Raw genomic sequence first — 19,205 nt, 5'->3', positions numbered from 1 at the left:
TTATAGGAATGCAGAGATAGGACAAAGAGCATCTCATTTATTTTCAATAAAGTTATTGGATTTTCATTTAATAATTGTGACATCAAGGGGCCTGGATGGGGGAAAAAATCATAGTTCCTTAACGGTGAATTTTTTACAGGCTGTAAACTTTAATTAGCAAATATACTGACTCCCTGAAAATGCTCTAGTCCCACCTGAGTAGATATTTATTGTTAGGCTGGGAAAACCCAAATCCCAAAGTGAAAACAGAGAAGCCCCTTCCTGTTCTCAGGAAATAGGATCACTGGTAGTAGCTCCAAGGACCCCAGGGGCAGTCTAAACTTCAGGGTTGGAGTAAGAGAAGTAGGATGGGGGAAAGAGAAGGGAGGCAGGACATAGACTCAAAGCTGTGGATCCTTCAGAGAATTATGTCCCCAGCTACATATTTTCAAAAGATGCTCACATTCTCCCCTGTGTGTTGGGGGGACTAGGGGAGAATGAGGCCATTACCAAGGTCAGGCTCAGTATGAGATTGATATACGCCCTGCCCTCAGGGACATTAAGAAGTCCCTAGAGGAATATAGGGTAGCTTCAGACAATGTCAATACTAATCAACAATTTAGATATTTTTGCATGACAAAAATGTTTTTATTTTAACATCATTCTCTGCAGCATTATTCATAACAGCAAAAAATGAAAACACCTTTTGAACTCTGTGATTGGTACTCAACGAATATCAATTCTCTTTTCCTCTTCACCTCTCATCCTGATCTTCCACTTCCAATTTTACAAACCTGTGTTTCACAGAGTCGTTCGTTACGAGAATAAAATGAAACAAAACCTTTCTCCGCTCAACACAATTGCCATTTACTAGTAACCATGATTTGTTGAAATGACGTAATGTAAAATTTCCTAACACATGGTAAACATTTAACACATTTGCTAAACAAAACAAAAATGGTTGGAAAATGGCTAAACTTAAAAAGACAATGCTCTCCCCTTCCAAGCTTCTGTGGATATGTCCCAAACCAGAGTGATGGAAATAAACCAGACTTCAAGCTTGGGATAGTCCCAGTGATTTCAAAGCAGGTAACAAAATCCAGGCTTTGGCAGCAGTGTTCCTGAAATAAATTGCACACAGTTCTCAGAGGAGAGTTACTTCTGGTCCAGAAATTGGCTACCTTCTCAAATGGTCATTCAGAAGGTACATTTGTCCTGCACCAGCAAGCACTGGCTGTCTCCATGACTGAATCTGATCTACTCCTTGACACAGTCACCTCGTCTTCCCCTCTCCTTGGTCTCCCACCCTGCTACACAGATGGTTCTTCCCCTGTTGTCACACAGCCTGCTTTGGTAGCTAGATCACATGGGCCTGGACTTGAGAAGCCTGGAAGTAGATTCTGGCTTTGTCCTGACCCTGCTTTAGCAATTGACCCTCAGCAAGCTGTTGGCCTCTCTGTGCTTCAGTATCTACATCTGCAAAATAGTAATGGTCTGGGACTTCCCTCACAGTCCAGTGGTTAAGACTCCGCACTTCCATTGCAGGGAGCGCAGGTTCTATCTCTGGTCTGGGAACTAAGATCCCACATGCCACATGCCATGCACAGTGCATCCAAAAAAAGAGTAACAGTCTGGTCACTGTGTGACTGTCATGTTTGGAATCTCTTTCCTGAAACGTTTACTGAACCCTCCCACTCTCTCGCCTCCAGTTAGCGCTACCCTAGCGGTGTATTACCTCTCTATTAAAGCACTATGGATACTTTGGTTTCATCTTTTTTTTTCTGCATCCCTGGATCTCAGTCTCCTTAGTGCCTGGACAGAGCGATGCTCAAGAACGTTTGATGAATGGATGAATGAATGAATGGGAAAACATTGAAAGCACAATGCTCTAAATCAGGCAAACTTATCTATAAACGTCCAGAGTTAATAGTTCAGGCTCTGTGGGTCTGTTGCAACCACTCAGTCGGCTGGTGTGTCCCAAAGCAGCCATTGATGTAGGTAAATGAATGGATGTGACTGTGCTCCAATTAAATTTTATTTATGGACACTGAAATTGGAATGTCTGTCATCTGATTTTCACATACCATAAATCATCCTTTTTTTCTTTGCATTTACTCAATCATTTTAAAATGTAAAAGTCATTCTTTACGCACGGACCACACAAAAGTTGGTGCAGGCCAGATTTGGCCCACGGGTCATAGTTGGTCAAGTTCTGCTCTAAAGTAATAGTTGATATTGTTTTTATCACGGGTGATGCTGAGATTGCCCATGGGTCCCTTTTCTTTCATGTGGATAGATACTGAGATCTGCCGAGTGTGTGACGTCAGGCCTGTGTCTCCCCACCATCAGTAGGGAGGATCCTCCTGTCACCTGCTGCCTTTTCATCCTGAGGGTCTGACCAGCTACCTTTCTCCCTTCACTCTGTCCCTTCAAAGGATCTGTGGCCCTCCTACCCCTGGGGTGCCTGGGCTGGTTTTCAGCACACAAGTCATCTTCCCAGCAGAGGGTCATATGTGAGTAGAACGAGGGTTATGGGGGTTCTGACATTCTTTGGACATGTAATTTGGTTAAGAATTGGGGTGAGTTTGCCTCTATCCTTTCTTATTCATTGTGCAATTATAAATAATGATTCATATTACAACACCTTTTATTTATTGAGCACTTACTATGTGCTCAATCAATGTTGTGCTAAGGGATTTTTCACGTCGTACCTCATTTATAAAATGATTTCAAAGTAGAATTGTTTTCTTCCTCACCATGATGGGCTTCTCTCTCTTTGAAGACCTATTTAACAGAGGAAGGTTGGTAGGAACCAGCTTTGGAAGTGTAACAGAAGGGAGGCATAATAAAACCGTCAGTTACTGAGAGTTTAATATATACCAGGCACCATTCTACAGATTCTCCCATGAGAGGATCAAAGCAAATGTAAGAGGGTAGATAATATCATTATTTCAATTTTATGGTGCGAACCAAGGCTTATGAAGGTTTAACTGGTTGACAGTCATTTATCTATAGGAAGTAGTAGAGTGAGGTTTGGCCCAAGTGGTCTGACTCCAGATCCTCCTCCTAACTTCTAACAATTCTGCCCACAACCTTAAAGTTGTAAGTGTATTTCATCATTTTCCACCATCAGCATAAAATACTGGCAAAGTCCCCTCATCTCCTTCCTTTATGTTATTTTTATATTGTTATATCATTCCATATTCTTTTAAAAATTCCTGTTTCTTCCACCATCACCATCATTTTCCCTATCTCTCGTTATGACCTTGAACTTGAAATCATTCTATCAATTCGGTGCCACAGTCTGAAAAAGGTATTGGAGGGGAGAGGACCCTTCAGAAGCTTTCAAAAGATGACCTAGTGACCTTTATTTCAAGCCCAAAGGATCATTTAAATCTCCTTTCGGTTAGGGTCCCAGCCTATTCATTATGATTGAAAATATCCACTGTGCTCCCATAGGCCTACACGAAATGCCACTTCTACCATAAAGACCTGAGAATAACAAAATATGCTTGCATTATATCAGGAAAGCAATATTCCAGCGGGTTTTCTGTATCTCAGCAGCTGCAGCTGTAAAATAGAGATCGTAATAGTGTCCAGCTCATAAGGTTATAGTGAGGATGAGATGACGCAATGCATGAAGAGCGCTCAAAACCATGTCAGAAGGTCAATACATACTCTTTTTTTTTTTTAACTTATTTATTTTATTTATTTATTTTTGGCTGTGTTGGGTCTTCCTTGCAGTGCGCGGACTTCTCATTGCGGTGGCTTCTCTTGTTGCAGAGCACGGGCTCTAGGCACGTGACCTTCAGTAGCTGTGGCTCGCGGGCTCTAGGGCGCAGGCTCAGTAGCTGTGGTGCACGGGCTTAGTTGCTCTGCGACATGTGGGATCTGCCCAGACCAGAGCTTGAACCCATGTCCCCTGCATTGGCAGGTGGATTCCCAACCACTACGCCACTAGGAAGGTCAGTACATAGTCTTACTGATTCTTGTTATTTTACAGGTAACCCAGTCTTCGGGGTGACAAGTCTAGTGGTGATCTTTGCAGTTTACAGTCAGGCTCTTGCTTTGTTCAACAGTCATCAAAACAGGCTGGAGGTATGAGTCTTTTATCTTCCCAGTCCAGACCCAAGATGGGGATCTACATGGATCCAACGGTCAGAGACAGGGCACTGTTTTGTGTTTTAATGATGTGAAAAAAGGACAGCAATAGCTTACATTTAAAAAAAACTTTATTCTCATGTTTACAGAATCAATAGGGTTTGAAGGGGTCATTTCAATGTCCCAGTTATATTCATACTACATTACACAGAGGAAATGATAAGCATATATCCTATACCTACATACATTATATGTAGTATTCAGAAGTCTGGGGATTCAAGGTTTGGGGACATCTCTTGTGATTGTTAAGTGCCAAAGATGAACAGGAATGTGATTTGTTTCTTTATATAAGAAATATGACCTCCATGGGGACTGCTCTTCTGTCCTATTTTTCTAGGCTCTAAACCATTATTTTCCAAACTGTATTCCTTAGTACATTAGTTCCATGAGTGATTAATTGTGTACCTCTAAAAAAGGGCTCCCTAGGGCTTCCCTGGTGGCGCAGTGGTTGAGAATCTGCCTGCCAATGCAGGGGACACGGGTTCGAGCCCTGGTCTGGGAAGATCCCACATGCCGCGGAGCAAATGGGCCCGTGAGCCACAACTACTGAGCCTGCGCGTCTGGAGCCTGTGCCCCGCAACGAGAGAGGCCGCGACAGTGAAAGGCCCGCGCACCGCGATGAAGAGTGGCCCCCGCTCGCCGCAACTAGAGAAAGCCCTCGCACAGAAACGAAGACCCAACACAGCCAAAAGTAAATAAATAAATTTATTTTTAAAAAAAGGGTTCCCCAATCAAATACATGGAGTGAACTCTAAGATGAGTTTTCTTTCTATGAAACAGGGTTCCTATAGAATCTAAAGCAAGGATTGCTCTGTTCTCACCACTGGTGAGGCTGCAGTTCTACCCTGTGCTAATGAAACCACAGTTCTCCCGCGACTACATTTTTATTGGCTTCTCAGGTACTTAAATCGTACAGATTATTGTTCAGCTGGGGCACTTCTCCAGGACATTAACTGCACCAATTACTAATGAATTTCCTCATTGTTTCTTCTTTTTCAGTTTCATTTTCTGAGGGTTAGAAAAATAGATTTCCTCCATATGCTGACAATAGCCTCAACTCACCTGCCTAACCTTACCCTCATTCTTTCTGTTTTCATTCCTTCTGTTCTTGCCAAGTCTTTTGACTACTTCAGTGCTTCACCAAAGGTGGCAACCTTGACCTTTTCTACTTCATGACATCCCCTTCTGCACCCTCATTCTTTGCATGAAGGCTACAAATGTTTATGGCCTTCTTAAAGTAACTCCTCATTCATTCGTTCACTTGTTAAACATTAAGGACCTATTATGGGCTGGGCATTGTTGTAGGATCTGATTGAAAGGATCAATAAATGAATGGATTTCCTCCTGCTGGAATTTGGGAAGTTCTGTTAAGTAATGCATGGCTAGGTATGTTTACCTTTTCGGGAGAAAAGTGCTCTATAAATCAGGGAACTATTATAACATTTACATATTGGTCCCATGAGAAATGATTTAAGCAGTTTCCCTATAATACGAATCCTGATAATTTGCATTTATATAGCACATTATTGGCAAAACGACAACTTTGTCTCTCTGAGTAGCTTCACTTAAAGTGGCTTTCCTTTAATTATCTCTCACAGAGCAACTATAAAATGATTGTAAAACAATTTGCAAGTATGTGTGTTATCCATAAAGGCTAAATAACAGTTAAATTATAAACACTATGCAGTGAATCTGACATTCCTCAGGATAATATTTTAGATGTTCACCTGATGTACTGTCAATTCTGGAGCATTAACATCTGGATTAGGACAGATGTGCATCTGGGGAGGTAAGGAAGAGAGTGTGCTTGCCTTAGGAGCAACCCAGAGGAAGGAGAACCTTGCTTTACCCTCTAATTTTTTGTCTGTATCTTACTGTCTCTCAGTAGACCAAATGAAATGATTTCCGAAGGAGACCACGGTAGTCATAAAACATGTATGTGTTCAAGGGCTAACAGCATGATTTCAGATTTATAAGATGCTTTAAATATTAACTAACGAATTGACACAATAGATATCTGAGTACTTCCTTTGATCCTTCATTAGTGGACTCTATGCAAATCACTGTGAATGGCATCTTGGAGACAGCAATGAATAAGTTCATCGTGATCCCTGAGTATCCATCAAAAAAAGGAAGCTCCTGATGATATTTACATAATCACTTTTCTCCTCCAGTGCTCTGGAGGTAACATCTATTTTTGCCAGCATCGCAGAATTAAGTTTAAAGTTCTCAATCTCTACTCACTTTGAGTACAGTTGCTCTGTGGATCCCTCATGGACCCTACAGTTTCACCACCAACCCATTGTCTGATTCTCTTAAGGACTGGAGGAGGGAAAAGCAGGAATGTTTATCATTCCCATTCTACAGGTGAAGAGCCTGCAATTCAGAGTGTCAATAGCTTATGCAAATTCACACTGATAAATGAGAGAAAGAACCTGAACTTAGATTTCTAGAATCAAGGGAGGGAAGGGTGCTCACATATATGGGATACCCACAAAATGATTTTCCCTATAGCATATGCTTCACAATGAAAAAAGTTAGAATTGGAAACATGTACTTTCACGTGGCTACATGAATGGATGAAAGAATGAACGAATGGGCAGTTCTATGCTGACATCCTCCACCGACTTCTCGGACTCTTGCTGGCTTCAAAAGGAAATCCCCCGGGACATTAACTTTACCTGTGTCTGTAGCGTCTCTCTTCTAGCCGTGCCACCACCACCCCTACCTCATCCTATTTCCTGCTCCATCCCTGTTGAACCACAGATGAAAGGAGCCCCTCCTTTGCCCCAGTTCTTCCTCTGGGACACTTCTCTGAGCAGGGCGTGGGGCTGGAGAAGGAGAAGCCTTGACAGTTCAGTCTCCATCCTGTGCTGCCTCTGGGCTGAAGTTCAGAATTCACTTGCTTTTGGATTTATACTTCTATCTGGCTTATGATTCAAAGTGAGTAGAGATTGGGAGACTCCAAATTAACTGCAGTCTTGGCAGAGAGATGTCACCCCTAGAACACTGGGGAAGAAAAGCAACTATGTAAATAAATATGATGGGGAGCTTCCTTTGTTGGATGAAGGCTCAAGAGAGGCACCTGTGATCAAGTCTATCAGCAGGGTCTACTGAAGGCTTCCGCTCCCACTGCCTGTGTACAGACCTCTGTATTGTGATAGCCTACTGTGTGTGGGTGTGAGTGCGTCACCCTAGCTGCCTGGGATTGTGAATGTGTCACATTAGCTGGCCTGGGAATTCCTAGAGGTGCGGTTCCTTCTTGAACCATGCCTGACATGTAAATGTTTACGTATTCAAATCAGATTGAATAGGACTTGCCTGAGACTCAGTTTTTACATCTAGGATGAGGTACTGCACTAGAGTGATGCCTAGGGGACTTCCAGGAGGTAGCATGTCCTGGCTGTGGTAAGTATGTTGTTTTTAGAAAGGAACATGTCTTGATTAAAATTCCACCCCTACTCCTGCCTACATGCTGGTTGTGTGGTCTGGACAACTCATTTTACTTTTCTGAGCCATATGTGAAATGGAGGTTAGGCAACAACAGCTTTGGGGTGGGGATGCAGTAACACAAAGTGCTCCGGAAATATTTGTTGAATGACTAATGCTCAGAGAGTTCATAGGAAAAGCTTTCCATTTTAATAGGGCTTGACCAGATCTTCCCACACTGCCCTTTCCCCTTAAAGTTGTCAAGCTCTGGAACTTGAAGGAAAGGACCCTCTCCCTTTGTCTCTGTGCAAGGAATTGTTTGAGTAGAAAATCACTAATTTAGAGTCACTCCAATATCCAGTTCTTTGTCTCCTCCGGTGCTTGGACTCCAGCTCCTGGGGTGTGGGCTGGATGAGCCTGGCCTGGTTTCCCCTTGTGCTGTTGAGTTAGGGAGAGCAGATATCCTAGTCTGCCTCATGCTTCAAGACCATCACGGGAAAGATGCTCTGTAAGTATTTGTGCAAAGAAATAACTCCTTCTTTCTTAGGATTTGATTTCCTATTTTTTGCAGGTCTGCAAACTGGATATCTCCTTATTCAGGTGATCAGACCCTGGGAAAGTCAGCTTTCCCTTCTTCTCATGCACACACTTGAAATTGGACTGAACTAAGTCAAAACAATTCTTTTTTTTAATTAATTAATTTTTAAATTAAAATATAATTTGTTTACAATGTTGTATTAACTTCTGCTGTCAAGCAAAGCCATTTCAGTTATACATGTATATACATTCTTTTTCATAGTCTTTTCCACTATAGTTTATCACAGGATATTGAATATTGTTCCCTGTGCTATATAGTGGGACCTTGTTCTTTATCCATTCTATATATAATAGTTTGCCTCTGCTAACCCCAAACTCCCACTCCATCCCTCCCCCACCTCTTCTCCCCGTTGGCAACCCTCAAGTCTGTTCTCTATGTCTGTGCATCTGTTTCTGTTTCATAGATAAGTTTATTTGTGTTGTATTTTAGATTCCACATATAAGTTTCAGGTGTACAGCACAGTGATTCAGATATACATATATATATATATATATATAAAACTGAAATATATATATTCTTTTTCAGATTCTTTTCCCTTTTAGGTTATTACAAAATGTTGAGTTCAGTTCCCTGTGCTATACAGTAGATCCTTGTTTATTTTATATATAGTAGTGTGTATCTGTTAATCTCAAACTTGTAATTTATCCCCCCCCCTTTCCCCTTTAGTAACCATAAGTTTGTTTTCTATGTCTGTGGGTCTATTTCTGTTTCGTAAATAAGATCATTTGTATCTTTTTTTTTTTAGATTCCACATATAAGCGATATCATATAATATTTGTCTTTGGCTGGCTTACTTCACTTAGTATGATAATGTCTAGGTCCATCTATGTTGCTGTAAATGGCATTATTTCATTCTTTTTTATGGCTGAGTAATATTCCATTGTATATATATACCACATCTTCTTTATCCATTCCTCTGTCGATGGACATTTAGGTTGCTTCCATGTCCTGGCTATTGTATTGGTATTAGGTGTTGAACCTTTACCTTTCAAGTTCCCCATGACAAAATCCAGTTTGTTTCACTTTGTGGGTTTCTTCTAAAATTTACTGGTACTGTTGTGCAGACTAAGTCTATGTCTGCGATGGGTTCTGTCTCTAGAAACCTGAATAAACTGGAGAGATCTCATAGCTACACCTCTGCTCACTAACTCTAAAGACCAAGGGGCTTTGGTTAATAGTTACACAGATAGATAAATTAATTAATAGATGTATTTAGTTCATATGCCAATATTGGTCACATTGTCTAGTTTTTTATGAATCAACTCTCTCTGGAGTAACTTTTCACTGCAAAGTCACCTCTTCTTGTGTTTATGCAGTTGCCCAACAAGCACATCTTGATCATATAACTTCATGTGTCTCCGTGAATTCTCATTACATTGTGCTTGTCATTCTAAATGATTTTATTTCATCCTAACTCCTCTGAAGCCTGCATTACAGTCACTATAGATTCACTTCTAATTCTTAACCGTCCCAGTCCAGAAACCCTGATGACTTTATGTTTATACATTGTAAATACTATTTCTAATAAAATGATAATGAATTGCCAGGGCCCTTCAAATTTGTAAATAATGGGAATATTTCCCTAGTGACAGCCAATTACACTAGGCTGGGAAAGTCATTCTATCAGGAGCACTTACCCTTCAGCTGGTTTCAATGTCAGAAAACCTCTTCATTCTGATTATTCTTTCAGTTCTGAGTCAGCCAAGCCACAGAGATATTATGTAAATGGCTTAAATGGAAGAAGTATAATAATAATAATTCGTAATGAGGAGACAGTCTGGCTCAGCAGAAGCCTGGAAACCCAGAGACTGAGGAGTATCTTCCTGTTTCTTCATTTATGTGTTCCGTGACCTTGGGCAAATTGTTTGGTCTGTATGTGAGCACTTCACCTCTCAGTGAGTGGAGTCTGGCAACACAAGACAGGGAGAGGAATACAGGACCATAGTCAATACTGGTTATGGATCACTTGCCACGTGCCAGGCACTGTGCAGGATGATCAAGTTCAACCTCAAGCAAAGCAGGAGGTAGATATTATCCCCATTTTACAGATGAGGAAACGGAAGCTCAGAGATAGAAAATTCACATAACTGGGAAGTAGAAGAGGCAGGGTTTAGACTCAGGTCTACCTGATTCCGAAGTGCAATTGTCTTATATTCTTAATTTGCCTTTGTGCTATTTCAAAGAGGCCAAAACGAGATGGTACTATAGTCTCATTGTAAGACTAGGGAATTTCAGATCCAGACCAGGGAGCGATCAGCTCAGCTGCACCGGGTGGAAGGGCTGCAGAGTCAGGAAGGAGTCTAGACTCTGACCATTTAGAGTTCACTGCAGGGTCCTCTGGGTACTGTTTCAGGGGCTTGAGCCTGACTTTGGGATGAGGGAGAAGATGTTGACAAAGTCGTGTGTTCCCCATCTTGATGGCAAGTGGTCCCCCCTCTCTTTTCTGACCCCCCCCTCTATTTATGTGGCATACATGTCAGCTGCACCCCTTGGCTGAGGCCCCATTCCCCACTGCCAGGACTCCTGTGGTTGCCTCCTAAGGGGCTCCCTGCCTACAGCCTCAGTCTCTCGGAGCTTCTCATCACTGAAGGAACAGAGTCATTTTTCCCCCGAGGGCGATAAAGAGTAATCAAGAGATTGAAGCAGGGGGATTACATAATTAGACTTACAGTTTAGGAAAACTAAACTCTGAGGAATTAATGCATAATGATATTCCCCCTTCATCTCTTTAGCCATTGTTTTCTCCCATCCATTTCCTGTCCTCCAGGCAAATTGAGTAGAGAATTGTGTTCAACTGATTATTCTGCCTGACCAGCCCCTCCCTCCTCTATGGGCCTTGAGACGCCATGGTCTTGAAGACCTGTTAAAACTTCTCTGTGAAGAGGTCCTCATCACCCCACACACTTGGGAACTCTCCAAAGAGCCTCATTCTCAGCCCTCATGATGCACTCATTACATGGAAGTAGTTTCTTTGTGGTCTGTCTCCCTTACTAAAGTGTGCTTCTTCTCTTCTAAAAAGTGACTGGGTGAGGGAAAGGTGCTAATAGTGGGGGATCAAGGAGTTGCGGAACCTTTGGATAATCCTCTGAACATCTTAGACCTTGATTCTTCTATAAAATTGGGGAAGGGAAGGGAAGGGACAGATGTTTCCTGAGGACCCCACTTCTCTGACATTCTAGCTTTTTGGTTCTTTAGGGGTAAAGGTGGGGATGATGATTTAAGAATGAGAAATGGGCAGTGCTCAAGGAGGTGGGCCTCAGTGGGATGGGGAACTCTGAAAGTCTAGAGTATTGGCCTCTTGCCATCCTGGGCCCAAGCTTGGGCTGGGGAGAGGGGCTGGAGAAAGTCAGCATTGACTGTGTGTGAGTGGTTGAGCTCTGCTGAGAACTTTCCCCGGGAGGGATGAGGACATGCTCAGCCTCGTAGAAAACCCCACAGCCAGCCTCAAAGCAGTCCCACAAGCTGTCCCTCAGCAATCCCAGACTGCTGACTTGAAGGAGCCCCAGGTGGGATTGCTGTCCCTCATGGAGCCTGAGAGCTTTCCCGAAGTCAGGCCATGACTGCGTCCTAATTTGGAAGCCTCAGCCTCCGGCACAGTGTTGAGCCCTATACTTCTCAATAAACCGCTCAATGAATGAATGAATGGCCACAACCTTTCAGCACCTTTGTCTCGGGAAGTCACAGGCAAAGTCTGGCGCCATGCAGCATTCATTCCCGCCAAAATTATTTATTTCTCTTTCTTTCTATTTTTTTCCTATTTCCAAAATCTTCCCTTCCCCCACTCCACCCACACACCTTCTCACCCACCCTCTCTTCACCCATATATTCAATCAGTCAGAGAAGAAGTCTGTGCAATTGGGCCTGGGGGTAGGGAGTGGCATTACTTAACCAGTTCCAGCTCTGGTATCAGATTTGGGTGGAACCAGAGGAAGGTCCAGTGCTAGGTTTATAAAAGCAGGAGGCACAGCTGCTGCAGCTCTTGCTGGATTAACTTTGTTTCTTTTTCTCTGGAGGTAGGGACTTGCATGGGGCAGGAGAGAAGCTGCAAACTATGGCGTGTTGGGGTTTCTTGTACAGGAAGTGTGCTGGGGGTGAGGGTTGGATGGGGGGATTGGAAGGATGGGAGGAAGGGGTGGGGGGGAAGGCCCACACAGGAGAAAGGATGGATGGGCCAGGACTGCTTGGAAGTACCAGCTATGGCCCTGGGATCGTGACTCTTGCCAGGGCATGAGCCTGGCAAGTCTTTTACTTTTCAGTTGACGCTACCATGTCCCAGGCTCTGGGCTAGGCTGTGAAGTGGGGAGGGAGGTGCTGGACAGGAGCAGAGTGGAGGGGAGGAGAGGAGAGAGGCAGGCCTGGAACGCTGTGGCCTCACCCACCCCCGTGCTCCCCTCTAGCAGTGACTGAAGGAAGGAACCCGCCGCCACGGGCAAAGAGAAGACCCATATCAATATCATTGTCATGGGCCACGTGGACTCTGGCAAGTCCACCACCACCGGGCATCTCATCTACAAGTGTGGGGGGATCGACAAGAGGACCATCGAGAAGTTTGAGAAGGAGGCAGCCGAGGTAAGGCACTCATGCGCGGTGTTGGTGTCTAGGAGTGGGGGCGGGGAGGATTGGAGGATGGATGTCCCACTTCTGGGTGGGTCTGGCGGCAGAGCGCGGACAGTAGGGTGCGCTGTGAGGTCTGTAGTGCCACTGAATTCCCTGGGATAGATCCTTCTGCTTGCCATCAATGTGCTCTACTCACTCCCCACCCCTCCCCAGATGGGTAGGGGCTCCTTCAAGTACGCCTGGGTGCTGGACAAACTGAAGGCAGAGAGAGAGCGTGGCATCACCATCGACATCTCCCTGTGGAAGTTTGAAACCAGCAAGTACTACATCACCATCATCGATGCCCCAGGAACATGATCACGGGCACCTCCCAGGTAAAGCAGCCCTTGTTCCCAGGGCCCTCCCTTTCGGATGGGGGCAGGCCGGGCGCAGAGGGAGGGAGGAAACTCAGGCTTTACTTCCGGGACTCTGGGAAGGAGGCTATCATAAGCCTTAGAAGGTTTTCCTCATCCATGCCAATCATCAGTTCTGAAAGAACCAGAGAAGGACAGACTCTGTGAGGCTCAGATACGGGCCCCCTTTCAGGCTGCGGCAGGGACCAGGTTTTCTGACGCCCAGACAAGTAGATCACTCGGGGTCCGTCTGGGAGGAAGGAACTAAAAGCTCATTTATGGGACTAGGTGAGAGTTTAACTGGGAGGCGGGACCTCTGCGTACAGCAGCAACCAAGGGACCCACGAATTTATCAACTTCTGGGGATCATCCCGTCCCCGAGCTTTCCCAAGGGGCCCGGGGCTGCCCGAAACTCTAGCAGGCTTCCCAGCCCGGCCGGCGCCCCCTCCCCTAACTAAGCCCTTGACCCCGTGGTGTCTGTGTCCTGCAGGCCGACTACGCAGTGCTTATCGTGGCCGGCGGCTTAGGCGAGTTCGAGGCGGGCATCTCCAAGAACGGGCAGACCCGCGAGCACACGCTTCTGGCCTTCACCCTGGGCGTGAAGCAGCTGATCGTGGCCATCAGCAAGAGGGACTCGACCGAGCCCGCCTATAGCGCCACGTGCTTCCAGGAGATCAGGGAGGAAGTGAGCGCCTACATCAAGATCAGCCTCCGTGGCCTTCGTGCCCATCTCGGGCTGGCACGGCGACAACATGCTAGAGCCTAGCAGCAACGTGAGTGCGGACCGGGTCTGTAGGTGCACATCGTGGGTCTTGGTCCCGGTCCTGGTCCTGTTACTGGGGTGGGCGCACCGGGAGCCATGACCCAGGCTCAACTCCGCTCCGCATCCCCATCCCCCTTCCCCGTATGTGCCCTGGTTCAAGGGCTGGAAGGTTGAGCGAAAGGAGGGAAGCACCCCTGGGGTGACTCTGCTGGAAGCTCTGGACTCCACCCTCCCACCCACTCGCCCTGTCAACAAGCCCCTGAGGCTGCCTCTGCAAGACGTGTACAAGATTGGATGTGAGGTGACAGGGCTTCTTAAGGAATGAAGAAGTTGAGAATGAGGTCTGGTGTCTGACTTGCCAGGGTTCAGGTCCTGACTTTTAAGGTAGGATAAAGTGCCAAGCCCCCAGCGTTTCCAGTTTATCTGATAGATACATAGCATAAATAAGCCAGTCGTCATTGGGTCCTGGCGCTTCCTACTAGCCCTGTAGGTGACCTTGGTCCTTGCGCCCCAGCACAAGGGACTTCCCCAGAAGCCAGTTCTCACTGGGTGGGTCTAGAAACTTTCTGACTGCCCTTCTTCCCATTGCACAGGGATTGACACTGTGCCCTTGGGCCGTGTGGAGACCAGCCTCCTGAAACCTGGCATGGTGGTCACCTTTGCCCCTTGCAGCATCACCACTGAGGTCAAGTCTGTGGAGATGCACCACGAGGCCCTGCCCGAGGCCCTGCCTGGCGACAATGTGGGCTTCAACGTGAAGAACGTGTCTGTGAAGGACATCCGTCGTGGCAATGTGGCCGGAGACAGCAAGAACGACCCCCCCTGCCTCCCATGGAGGCCGGCAGCTTTGTGGCGCAGGTAAGCTGCCTGGGAGGCCTCGGGCCTTGGTGCTTGGTGGTGATGGAAATGCTTCTTAGAAATTAGCCCCGACTTCTACGGAAGGCACAGGTTGGCCGAGAGTTGGCCCCAGATCACAGGTGCCATCCAATCTCTTCTAATTCCATCCTCCTCCCCTCTCCAGGGGATCATCTTGAATCACTCGGGACAGATCCATGCCGGCTATTGCCCGGTGCTGGACTGCCACATGGCCCACATCTCCTGCAAGCTTGCTGAACTGAGGGAAAAGATTGACCGGCGCTCAGGCAAGAAGCTGGAGGACAACCCCAAGGCCCTGATGCAGCCATAGTGCAGATGGTCCCCAGCGAGGCCACGTGTGTGGAGACCTTCTCTGAGTACCCACCTCTAGGTGAGCCAGGGACTGATGGCTGCTGAGTCCTGGGAAGGAAAGCACCTCTGACTGAGGCCAAGGAGCCTTTCCTTCTATGCCTCTTTCCAGGAATTTCACTCTTTCTTCTTCCTTCCTTCCTCCTCCAGGCTGTTTTGCTGTGCATGACATGAGGCAAACATTGGCCTTTGACGTCATCAAGGCCATGGAGAAGACAGCATCTGTGGCCAAGGTCACCAAGTCAGCAGTGAAGGCCAGCAAGAAATGAAGCATGTCCTTCTTCTCCCTGCAATTTAGTTTCCTCAGCAACCTCCACTATGTAGATTAGATACTTCTGTGTATTAACTGAATAAAATTAATAATAAAATTTAGACTAGCTGTCATGGTTTCTTCCAAGGAAGAAAGCATGAGGTCAATGAGGAACCTCTGGGTAGATGAACAACTAACTTAAGGCTCATAAGCTTCAAAGTAGTTTTATGCCCTGGTTGGTGAACACACCATTCAGGTCTTAACAGCCTTCTCTTACCCAGGGCTCTGTCCTATCCTTCTCCTGTTTCCCACAAGGAAGAATTGTTTGGGGATGTGATAAAGTATAGTCACAATGGCATAGGGTGGGATCTCAGTGCCAATAGGTTAGTCCAACACTACCATGTCCTCGATTCCTGGTGCTAGGTGCTTTAGCATTCAGAATCCTGAAAGAGTAAATGCGAATTTCTCTTAGGCAGAAGGGAGGTACTATATATGGACGTTTGGGTTCAACCTGCTGCCCACCATGTCCATTTAGGTTAGGTTACTATGCCTAGAGGGTGAGGAATGAATGGAACTCTGTAACTTTTTGTTCCCTAATTTCTGTTTTCCATTTTTCAGATGCAGCAGAGTATCGCCTCATGGCACTGAATAAGCTAAATTACATGCTCATTCATCATATACTGGGAATCAGGTCCCCGAGGTCTGCCTGTGGTGTATTCATCCATCCATCAAATATTGGCAGAATTTGTGCCAGATGTTAGTCTGACCCCTTAGACTTACTTAGTGTGTAGAGACAAGTAAATATCAGGTGGTGATAAATGCATAAAGCAAGGGAGCAGTGAGAATGGTAGAGGTGGAAAGTAGACGATGAAAGATGCAAGGCAGTGAAGATTTCCAATCACCCAAGCAAGATGGCAACTTGGACCAGGACGACAGTCATGATGGAGATAAGCAGTGAGAAGTTCTGACTATATTTAGAAACTGACAAATATCTAAAAATTGGATGTGAGATATAAAGAAAGAGGGTTAAAGGTGACATCTAGGTTCTTGGCCTGAGGAATTAGAAGGAGGGAGCTTCTATGATGAGAGGTGGGGGTGGATTGCTAACTAAAAGAAATGCTGTTCTGGAGAAGGGAGAGGTCCAGGCTGAGATAATCAGGGGTGTAACTAAAACATGGAAGTTTGATCCCTTGCCCAGAAGCATCTGCTAGGAGGTGCTAGGACATGCACATACACCCAGCCTTCCTGGGAGTAAATTAATCAGCTGCATGATAATTGCAATCAATTCTCTATTGGAAAAGTCATTAATCTTCAAACATTGAGAATGCTATTAAAAAGTATCAAGGCCTAAGAGGGCTGTTGGAGTCCTTTCTGTAGCCATGTTGGGGATGGGCAGGAAGTGATATTCCTAATCACTTTGGGACTTTGATGTACAAGATTTAGACCAAGTGTGCAGTGATCTATTTTTTTTTTCACTGATCAATAACATTACCTGTTCCTGCCCGTCAAGTTGACTTCCTTTCATGTGCAAATCCCCAGGGAAACCCCACACCCAGCACAAACCTAGAAATAGTAGTGGGATGACACATCAGAGCTGTCACTGTGCCAAGTGTCAAAAAGCTCACCTGTCTCCAGTGCTGGGAAGCCTGTCAAATTCCAGCTGCTGTCAGCATGAATCTGCCTAATGGAACCTGGACCAGCTTGGGAGCACCTCAAGCCTGTCAATGTCAAAGGCTACCCAGACCCAGGCCAGGGCAGGAGCTGTGGCTGGGATAGAGTGCAAATTGCTCACCTGTTGGATTCCTCATGCCTCCTGGGGTCTGTGCAAAATGGCTAGTCCTTTTTTTTTTTTTTTTTTAATTTTATTTATTTATTTATTTATGGCTGTGTTGGGTCTTCGTTTCTGTGCGAGGGCTTTCTCTAGTTGCGGCAAGTGGGGGCCACTCCTCATCGCGGTGCACGGGCCTCTCACTATTGCGGCCTCTCTTGTTACGGAGCACAGGCTCCAGACGCGCAGGCTCAGTAGTTGTGGCTCACGAGCCTAGTTGCTCCGCGGCATGTGGGATCTTCCCAGACCAGGGCTCGAACCCGTGTCCCCTGCCTTGGCAGGCAGATTCTCAACCACTGCGCCACCAGGGAAGCCCAAAATGGCTAGTCCTTTTTGTCCTCAGAACACTTTATTTAAAATTCTCAAAATCATAACCACAGCTTTGCTTAAAATGATTGAGGAACTAAACAACCTACTTTTGTTGAAATAAGTGAATGTTTGGGTGCCAATTTACTCAATTTTCAAGAATACTCACGGTCTTGATCCTCGTTTCTTAAAGATTCCTTAAATTCAATTTGAAAAGAAAATTAAAAAGTATCACGGTTAATCCTCTAAGTACCATATTCTCTACTGAGTAATTCCACACTGGGTGGGAGTAATTCCACTGCTGGTAAGTGAGAGAATCTCATCTCATTAGAAACTCCGAAAGCCTATCTGTGCAGCACTGCAAAGAGCCACCAGTATTGGCTGAGCCAACAGAGTTTGGCACCAAACTATGGCTATGGCAGTTCAGGCTTGTAGTGAGAGCTCTGGCATTTTACCTGAGAAATCGTTTCTGCTGGCCCAGGCCCCCTCCTTTAGTCCCTAACATAATGTTGCAAATGGACCTAAGGCACCCTGTTCGTTCGCAGTGATTAAGTTCTTGGTTGGCAGGTATTGGAGGCCTCTACTTGTTAGATATCACGCCCACCCCTGAGACCAGTTGGTACAATGAACCAAGTCTCAGACAATTCCTCCCCATATACTTCTATTAGCAGGCATAAAGCAATCACATGTCTGTTGTAGAGTTTGATGAAGTCTCTGAGCCACCAGAGACATTTCAGTCTCTGATGAGCACCTGGTATGCAGGTAGATGACATCCCAGCAGTAGGTTTCAGCTAGCCTTCTAGTGGGGGACAGAACCCCCTGAAAATGACTCAACACAGGATAGAATCCTTAGGCTCTGGCTGCCACTTCGAAGGGTCAAGGCCCCTGGGTTCACCTGTTCATCCAGGAAGATGCCCGTACAATAGTTCTAGTCAACCCATGTGTCAACTCTGCTCACTTCACCAGTGCACACTCTTTACTAATACCCATTACAACAAACAACACACCCTCTGGTACTGATTGGAGATAAATACGGTTGAGACTTGTGATTATGCTGTCCCTTCCACCTCTGAGGTCAAAGGGGCTTCTGATTACTCTTTCAAATGCTAAATAACCATCTCTAGAGTCTGTTGTCCCACTTAGGGAACTTCAAATATTAAACAACCACCTCTACTGTACAGAATAAAACTACCCTACAGACCACATATCCCATCACAACACTCCACCTTGGGCCCACTCTTTCCTGAGAGGTCATGTTGCCCCAACCCAGCCTCCTCTCTCCCTTCCTGGGAGACTTGACTCACTTTCCTGGCAGCTGCTTCCCTTCCAATCATGGATGGATGCTGGGGGAGCTTACTTGCTGTCACTGGATCACCCAAAAGCCTCAGACCCAAAAGGAAGCACCCTGGCTCTGAAATTTCAGTCTGTGCCTGTGTCAGACTCCAGGGCTCTAAAAAGCTTCCTGTCAGGTCATCTGTAAGCCCATCTCCTCAGGCCAAATACGGAGGCTCTGCAGCTCGCAACTCAATCTTTGCGGTGGTCTGTGCTTTCGTGAAGGGAGCTCGTTCTGCGCTGACACACAGCTCTCACCGGGTCCCAGCCACTCAGCACACCAAGCTGCAGCTGGTAGCCCCCGATTCTGAAGACTCACTGTTGATGCCCTGCTTCCTCCACCTGAGTGAGGCCAGGAAGACACAAAGTCACTTATTCTTTCATTC

At 45.7% G+C, this 19,205-nt stretch overlaps 1 pseudogene across 1 annotated transcript in view; it reads left to right on the top strand.

Moving 5' to 3' along the window:
- Nucleotides 1-17,593, top strand: part of LOC309605859 (elongation factor 1-alpha-like) — a 39,955-nt pseudogene extending 22,362 nt beyond the window's left edge. Inside the window, exons 2-4 of the transcript XR_014249642.1 lie at nucleotides 12,577-12,736; nucleotides 12,938-13,098; nucleotides 13,607-17,593. The product of XR_014249642.1 is annotated as an elongation factor 1-alpha-like (transcript). The remainder of the gene's footprint in view (nucleotides 1-12,576; nucleotides 12,737-12,937; nucleotides 13,099-13,606) is intronic.
- Nucleotides 17,594-19,205: the final 1,612 nt, after the last annotated feature.

The sequence above is a fragment of the Balaenoptera borealis genome (genome assembly GCF_965194805.1).
Source record: "Balaenoptera borealis genome assembly, chromosome: 11".
NCBI lineage: Eukaryota > Metazoa > Chordata > Mammalia > Artiodactyla > Balaenopteridae > Balaenoptera > Balaenoptera borealis.
The sequence above is the reverse complement of the archived record's forward strand: the minus strand, read 5'-3'. Positions and strand labels throughout refer to the sequence as shown.